The sequence below is a fragment of the Nuphar pumila genome, chromosome 13 (assembly GCF_984573655.1).
Source record: "Nuphar pumila chromosome 13, dmNupPumi1.hap1.1, whole genome shotgun sequence".
NCBI lineage: Eukaryota > Viridiplantae > Streptophyta > Magnoliopsida > Nymphaeales > Nymphaeaceae > Nuphar > Nuphar pumila.
Window position 1 is genome coordinate 17,753,768 of NC_143261.1, and position 6,873 is coordinate 17,760,640.

General features: G+C 39.3%; 1 pseudogene across 1 annotated transcript; it reads right to left on the reverse strand.

The window, feature by feature from the left end:
- Nucleotides 1-5,197: 5,197 nt before the first annotated feature.
- Nucleotides 5,198-6,321, reverse strand: LOC149817958 (RING-H2 finger protein ATL8 pseudogene; annotated as a pseudogene). Its single transcript, XR_016427252.1, has one exon. The product of XR_016427252.1 is annotated as an RING-H2 finger protein ATL8 pseudogene (transcript).
- Nucleotides 6,322-6,873: the final 552 nt, after the last annotated feature.

Consider the following 6,873-nt stretch of genomic DNA (forward strand, 5'->3'; position numbering starts at 1 on the left):
ATCTAGTCACTCCTAGTGTAGGCCTCCACCAACAAAACCCTTGAGATCGACCTTGCCTCCTAGCAGTACTACTGGCAGCTTTGGCCTTGCGGTAAAGGATGCTCTTATCAAACTTTCATGTCCTTGCCTTTTCAGCCGATCCATCTAGCTGAGTATGCAGGATCCTTTAGGGATAATATAGGGGTGGACATCAGGCCAGGCTAGATCGGCCTGAGTGGGGCTTGGTACCAGGCCCGACAAGGGCCACAAACCCAAACAGTTTTTGTTTTTTTTATATTTACACGGAGAAACCGCCCTCAAGATCATAGACCCAGCTGCACTGGTTCTGCTTGCCATACTTACGGTCGCTGTCCCTACAGTGCAAAACTCAACGAGCTTACCCTTGCTCCCAGGGAGTCACCACACTTCAGCTTGTGCAAGGAGTGATGCCCATAAGATTTGAACCCAGACTGCCTGCCCAGCAACCTGCCCCATCCCAGTACAACAAACCCCTTTGCGGAATGATCCCAAATAGATTACTACTGGGTTTAGGCTAGGATAGATCTTGTTGGGTTGTGCCCATTCAAATTTTATTTGGGTTGGGCTCAGTTAAACGCTTGATTAATAGTTGGGTTGTGCCAGCTTCGACTATTATCGAGCTGGGTCTGCAATCTATAGTCCGAGTGTCCTCACAACGGGTTGATAGTGATATTAGTCATTAGATAACAAGGCATGCCATGCTTAAATTAATCAAAGTCATGTTAAGGACAATGTACTGCCCTTTTCTTTTGGTTTTTGTATCAATAAAAAGTGGCGATCACCAACCTAACTTGCTTAAATATTAGAGGTCTTCAACTTTGTAGTGGTTATGTGCAGTTATGGTGTTAGTAACTTAACCCCCCACCAAAGTGTTGAGCTCATCCCACCCCAACTTTTTTCTTTTTTGATGATCATAAACCTGCTTAAAAATGGGGTCACTTAATTATATTTTAATCTCCAAAGGCCCATTTATTTCATTCCGATGAATTAAAGGGAAAGGTCTTTCATAAGAAAGAATATGAATTTCTAAAAAAATCCTGCCAGCTCAGTCTTTTCATTAAAATGCTTTCGTATTGGGAGAGGTATAAAAGGATTTGCACATGAAAAGTGGTAAGTTGTGAGAAAAACTGGAGCCCACATGCAATATGCAAATATATTTCTCCTAGGACTTAATTCTATTCCAAATATAACGAATTATATAAAAGTGTTTAAGTGTTAGGGTGCCCAAAATAGAAAATTATTTGTAATAATTATATATGAAAGATTTTCTCTTAGACTTTTGATACAAAGTAATAATATGTAAAAATATAAAATTTTAAAATATATGACCAAAAGAATATTTGATATTTCAAGATGTGAAATTTTAGATCCAATAATCTAAGTTGTTTATATATATATATATATATATTATCAATATCAACAGTAATTGTTCAAATGCAAAAATGTCTTCAATGAGGACAATTTTGATGTTTAGTATGGATTACGTTAAAATATAAAGTTTTGTATGTTTTCATTGTATCCATATGAGTAATCCAATATTCCCCAATGGATAGAGAAAATAACAACAAAATGATATGCGGACATTCACATAATGATATGCAAAGGTCATACCATATTCGCGAAGATCATACATCGAGAGTGTTTGGTCAAAATAGGTTTGCACATTTTGCGGACATTGGCAACTATGATATGAGATGGTTGTACCATGTTTGTGAAGGTCGTAAGTCAAGTGTGTTTAGTTGAAGGAGGTTGATACATTTTAGGGATATTTACAATAATGATATACGAAGGTTGTATGCCAAGAGTGTTTAGTTAAAGAAAGTCCACACATTTTGAAGACATTTACATAATGATATGCAAAGGCGATATCATATTCGTAAAGGGCGTACGTTGAGAGGATTTAGTTAAAGGAGGTTCACACATTTTGAGAGCATTCACATAATAATACGTGAATGTCGTATTATATTCGAAAAGATCGTACATTAAGAGTATTTAGTTAAAGGAGGTTCACATATTTTTTAGACCTTCATATAATAATATATGAAGGTTGTACCATAATTGCAAAGGTCCTACATCTAGAGTGTTTAGTTAAAGAAGATTCACGCATTTTGAGAACATTTACAATAATAATATGCAAAAGTTGTGCCATATTTGCAAAGGGCAAAAATGTTAAAGAAAAAGGTCAAACATCCAAAAATTTGAACATAAGGCATATTTCATAAATTGTAGGGCATTTCAATGTCATTTTGCAAGGACAGTACAATCATTTTTCATATTTTATATATGTGCAATTCTATGGTGGTATTGAACCACCATAACTTAGATCTAAGCTTCAAAAGCAAAATCCAACCATTGGATCATGTTTAGCATATTCTATTTATTTTTTCATGTATCCGAATATGATGTTTTATATTAACTTTAAACCACCTTTATTTTCATGAATTGTGAGTTGTTGATTTTCACCTTTTCAAAAATAGAATCTTATAATGCATTAAACATTATAAAAGCTTTTAATATAGTAAATAAATCATGTTAAACGCATTTGTATAGTTAGATTTAACATTTGGTGGCTAGATCTACGCAAAGAAGAGTACCACCACCACATGTTATCATGGTATAAAATCACCATAAAATTTTCATTTATATATTACCAAGTTTTGAAAAACACTTAAAGAACAATTTTTTCAAAAATGAGTCAGCTCGTGATCGGCTCGTAACAAGCTCCGTCTCAGCTCTGCTCGTAAGCAAAATAAGAGTGTACCCTTACCGAGCTGAGCCCAAACAGCCCAAGCTCGGTTTGTTTACCAGCATTGCTTAAGCTAATCAAGAGTACATGGTGCCCCAAGCACACCTCAACAAATTTTAACAGAAGTTTTTTGAAAAATTGCTGACATTAATGGAAATAGATGAATGAGATAGCTGGGTGGTTAAGTTGCACTATCGTAACTGAGAAGTCTTGTGTTCAAATCCCAATGGGGTATAACACTGAGGGTGCTATTCAACTCTCTCTCTCTCTCTCTCTCTCTCTCTCTCTCAGCGAGGCAATTAAGGCCTTGTTTGGAACCTACCAATCAGAGGTAGCTGGAGTAGAACTGGGAATACCCACCACCAAAGTCGTTTGGGATGGATGCAATTGTATGAAATAATGGAATTAGAGTGGTATTTGATGAATCCAATTCCAAGTTTCACTTCCCACTTGGATGAGGTGGTAGCTACCAAGTATTACACAGGTTCCACACCGGTGACGGATCGGACGTCGACCTTCCCAAACACTCTTTCTAGTTTCAATTTCAGTTTTTCAACTGCATTCCAAACAACTGTACAAGTAGAAGTGGAAAATCCTCAGCTGAACCGTTTTACTTATCCCAAACAATCATGGTTTTGCTAAAATTACAAAATTTGGAGATTTCTTATTTGCATGCCACCAACTGCCAGTTTCCAAACAGGGCCTTAAACGCCCTACGCATTTAGGCACCTCAAAAGGGTTTGTGTGGGCCCCAACACCATTGACGATTTTTAATTTCAACACAAGATTTTTTTTCAAAAACTACCTAACCTTTTCTTGTTAAGCGTATGTTAAAATGCTCGAGATCCGAGCAATTATATAAATTATAAAGAAATCCCATATTCCCTTTTATGGGGACGTAAAATTCAGAATTTATTTACAAAAATGAATCTTGACATGGGCTCCACATTAGATTCACTGCATCGATCCGAGATCCGTGGCATTCAAACCCACCATTAAATTTCAACGCCCTTCTCTTTTTAAAAATTTAGGTACACACATCAACATCATTGTTAGAGTCCCAACCGGGTCAGTCGGTGCTTGGGTCCTGACCCACTTTAAGGAACGAAACTGATGGTCAAGCCCTCCAGTACTAGCAACATAACTTCACCAAAAATGCCCACGCTTCCAAACCGTACGGAGAAACCAAAAAAAGAGATAAAGTTTGAAAGGAAAAAAAAAAAGGTGAAAAAGAGACCTAAGGGGGTTGTTGCTATATGACAAATATCGCGATATTTATAAAAAATATCACTAATATATCGCGAGAAATTGCCTGAAAGTTTAAAACGGTAATTTCTTGAAAGATTTTCAAACCATGACAAATACCACCATATTTATATTTTTAAAAGATATTTATCATGAAAACCCCCAAGATTTTTATTTTTAAATGTGTTTTATTTATATTTTTATATAAAAATTACTTTTTTATATATTTAAATTAATTTTTATTCCCTAGACTTTGCCAAAAAAATGAAAATTTTTAAAATCTCCCGAGTTTCTTGCATGCCGAGATTTTTTTGCTGTTTTTTTAACTTTTGTCACTATGGTTTGACATAGCGGGACAGCTGTTAGACTGGCAGTCTAGGGTCAAATTTTGACAGGCATCACCCCCAGTACCCTAGGTTCAAATCTCATGAGCGCCACCACCTGCCTAAGCTGAAGCTCGGCGACTCCCTAGAGTTGATCACTTTCGTTCAAGGGCTTTAACTTGAATTAGGTCAATTCAGAAAATGGGTCAGTTCAAATTTGAAGTTTCACGTTACTTGTTTGCGCCCAATAAATTGCTCCGGTCAATTTATACTCTCTCCTAAAACTTGTTTCTAATTAACACCGATGAGCATCTTATACACTGAAATATATGTGATTATTTACTAGAAAACAAGTTTTGGGTCATGTGTTTATAGCATACATGTATGTTTTTTAAGACCTTTAAAAATCAACAGCTCACAATGTATCAAAATTTTATGACTTAAAAAATCTTAATTTTATGTAAAAAAACATGATCCAAAGCGAGTACATCCATAATGTTTGATTCAGAATTAGTATGGGGAGCATTACTCTCTCTCTCTCTCTCTATGTATATATACACAAAGTTTTTTCCTTTCAAACAGCCTCCAAAGTAAGAGACCTGATCGCGTTGAACAATACCTGTCATACCTAAGGTCGCTTTTCCTAGGTATTGCAAGCTGGGAAAAGAATTCCATAATCAATCAAATACCGAAGTCGCTGACAGTTTGAAATCACATAAAACCTAATAGAGGGAAAGGGTCATATCCAGGAAAATGCAACTATGCGACAAGCAATGCTCAATCTTTCTCTATCATTTACGATCGAAACCACTTTCATATCTCATCTTATCTTACAATATATAAACCCCCCCACCCCCGCAAAAAAAAAAAAAAAAAAACAAATTACAATATTTATATATTTCGTTACAAATTACAAAGGTTGTAAAAAAAGGGCGAAAAGGCAAATAAATCTAATGCAAAGGCGAAGACCTGTCCGGATGATGATCATCTTCTCTAGACTTGAGCTCTCGGTCAACAACGGCACCGGCGCCACCGGAAACCGATGGCGGAGAGCAATTCTCCGGCAACCCACACCTCTGACACCTCCGTGTGGCCGGAGGCGGCGGCGGCGGCGGAGGAGGAGGAGGAGGAGGGGAGGCCTTGTGGGGGAGGACGAGGCGGCAGGAGGGGCAGGAGGAGTGGGAGGCGAGCCAGGTGTCGATGCAGTCGGGGTGGAAGCAGTGGGCGCAGCGGGGAAGCACCCTGACCTGCTCGCCGGAGAGGAACTCGGCCAGGCAGATGGTGCAGTCTGTAGACTTTCCGGCCGCTGGGCCGAAGGCGGCGACGGGGAGGGCGCGGATCGCCTTCTTTTTGAGGCCCTTGTTGGCGGCGATGTCGTCGTCGCCGGCGCGGCGGAGGAAGCGGCACCTCCAGGCGCACCGAGCCATGAACCCCAGCCCCACCAGGCAGATGAGGGTGCAGAGCAGCGCCGCCAGGATCACCACCACGTCCGAGTTCACCGCCACGTCCGCCGCCGGTTCCGCATCCCCTCCTCCGGCCGACGTCAGCATCCGACGGGAGAGCCTCTCCCCTGAATTCGCCGGAGAGGTCACCATGAGTGCTTCAGAGAGAGAGAGAGAGAGAAGGGATTGAATGATGAAGAGTGAGCAAAGTGTGTTGAGGTTGGGGGTTTTCTTCTCCACCGCTACTGGAATTGCAACGAAATTACGAGAATGCACTTGAATCCTCGGTCAAGGACAGTTGAGGATGTTCAAGTCTTGGCAGGACGATTGTCGAGATTATTCTTGAAAGTATTTTGTTTTCCCTTTTTGTTTTGGTTTTGTTTTGGGTGAGTCTACTCTTCTCGGGTAAGGATGTGAACGATCGGATTTTCTCCTGTATCCAACGTAAACTGACCCGATTTAATCAGATTAGGTAAGCCAAAACCATATTCAATTGTAATCTGGTTTGGATATAGTTTTTGGTATTGAATCTAATGTATAACCGAATTTGATGGATATCCAATCTCAGTTACATGTAAAATCGGATTCAGTGTGAGTTTTTTTTTCTGTCCAGATCCGAATCCATTTGGCCAATATCCTATTAGTCGGTTTTAGTATTGGCCACATCCGACCTAAATCCAAAACGTTTACATCGCTAATCTCAAGGAAACTTACAAAGCTCTGTGGGTGATCCACTTCATCGACCCATCTCAGTTTGAATCAGGATGTAAGACAATGGATACCGAATCCAAATCCAATTATTACAGATGTAAACGGGTTGGATTTAGTTCAGGTGTTGGCATCATAGTTACCAGAAGCGCCGCTTTTGGGGGAGAAATGTGCAAGCAAGAAGTGTCACGCTTCTCTCGAAGAAAGAAAGTGTGTGGAAAGTCGCTTCTTATTCGCTTCTCCTTAGCTTTTCCCTGACTTTCATTTTTTTTAATGTTTCATAGTAATATATTATTTTTCATTTCCCACTTGCTTCCTTTTATTCGCACCCCTTCATTTCTTATGTGTTTTCCTTTTCGCTTCTCATACGCTTCACAATCGCTTCCAAAAT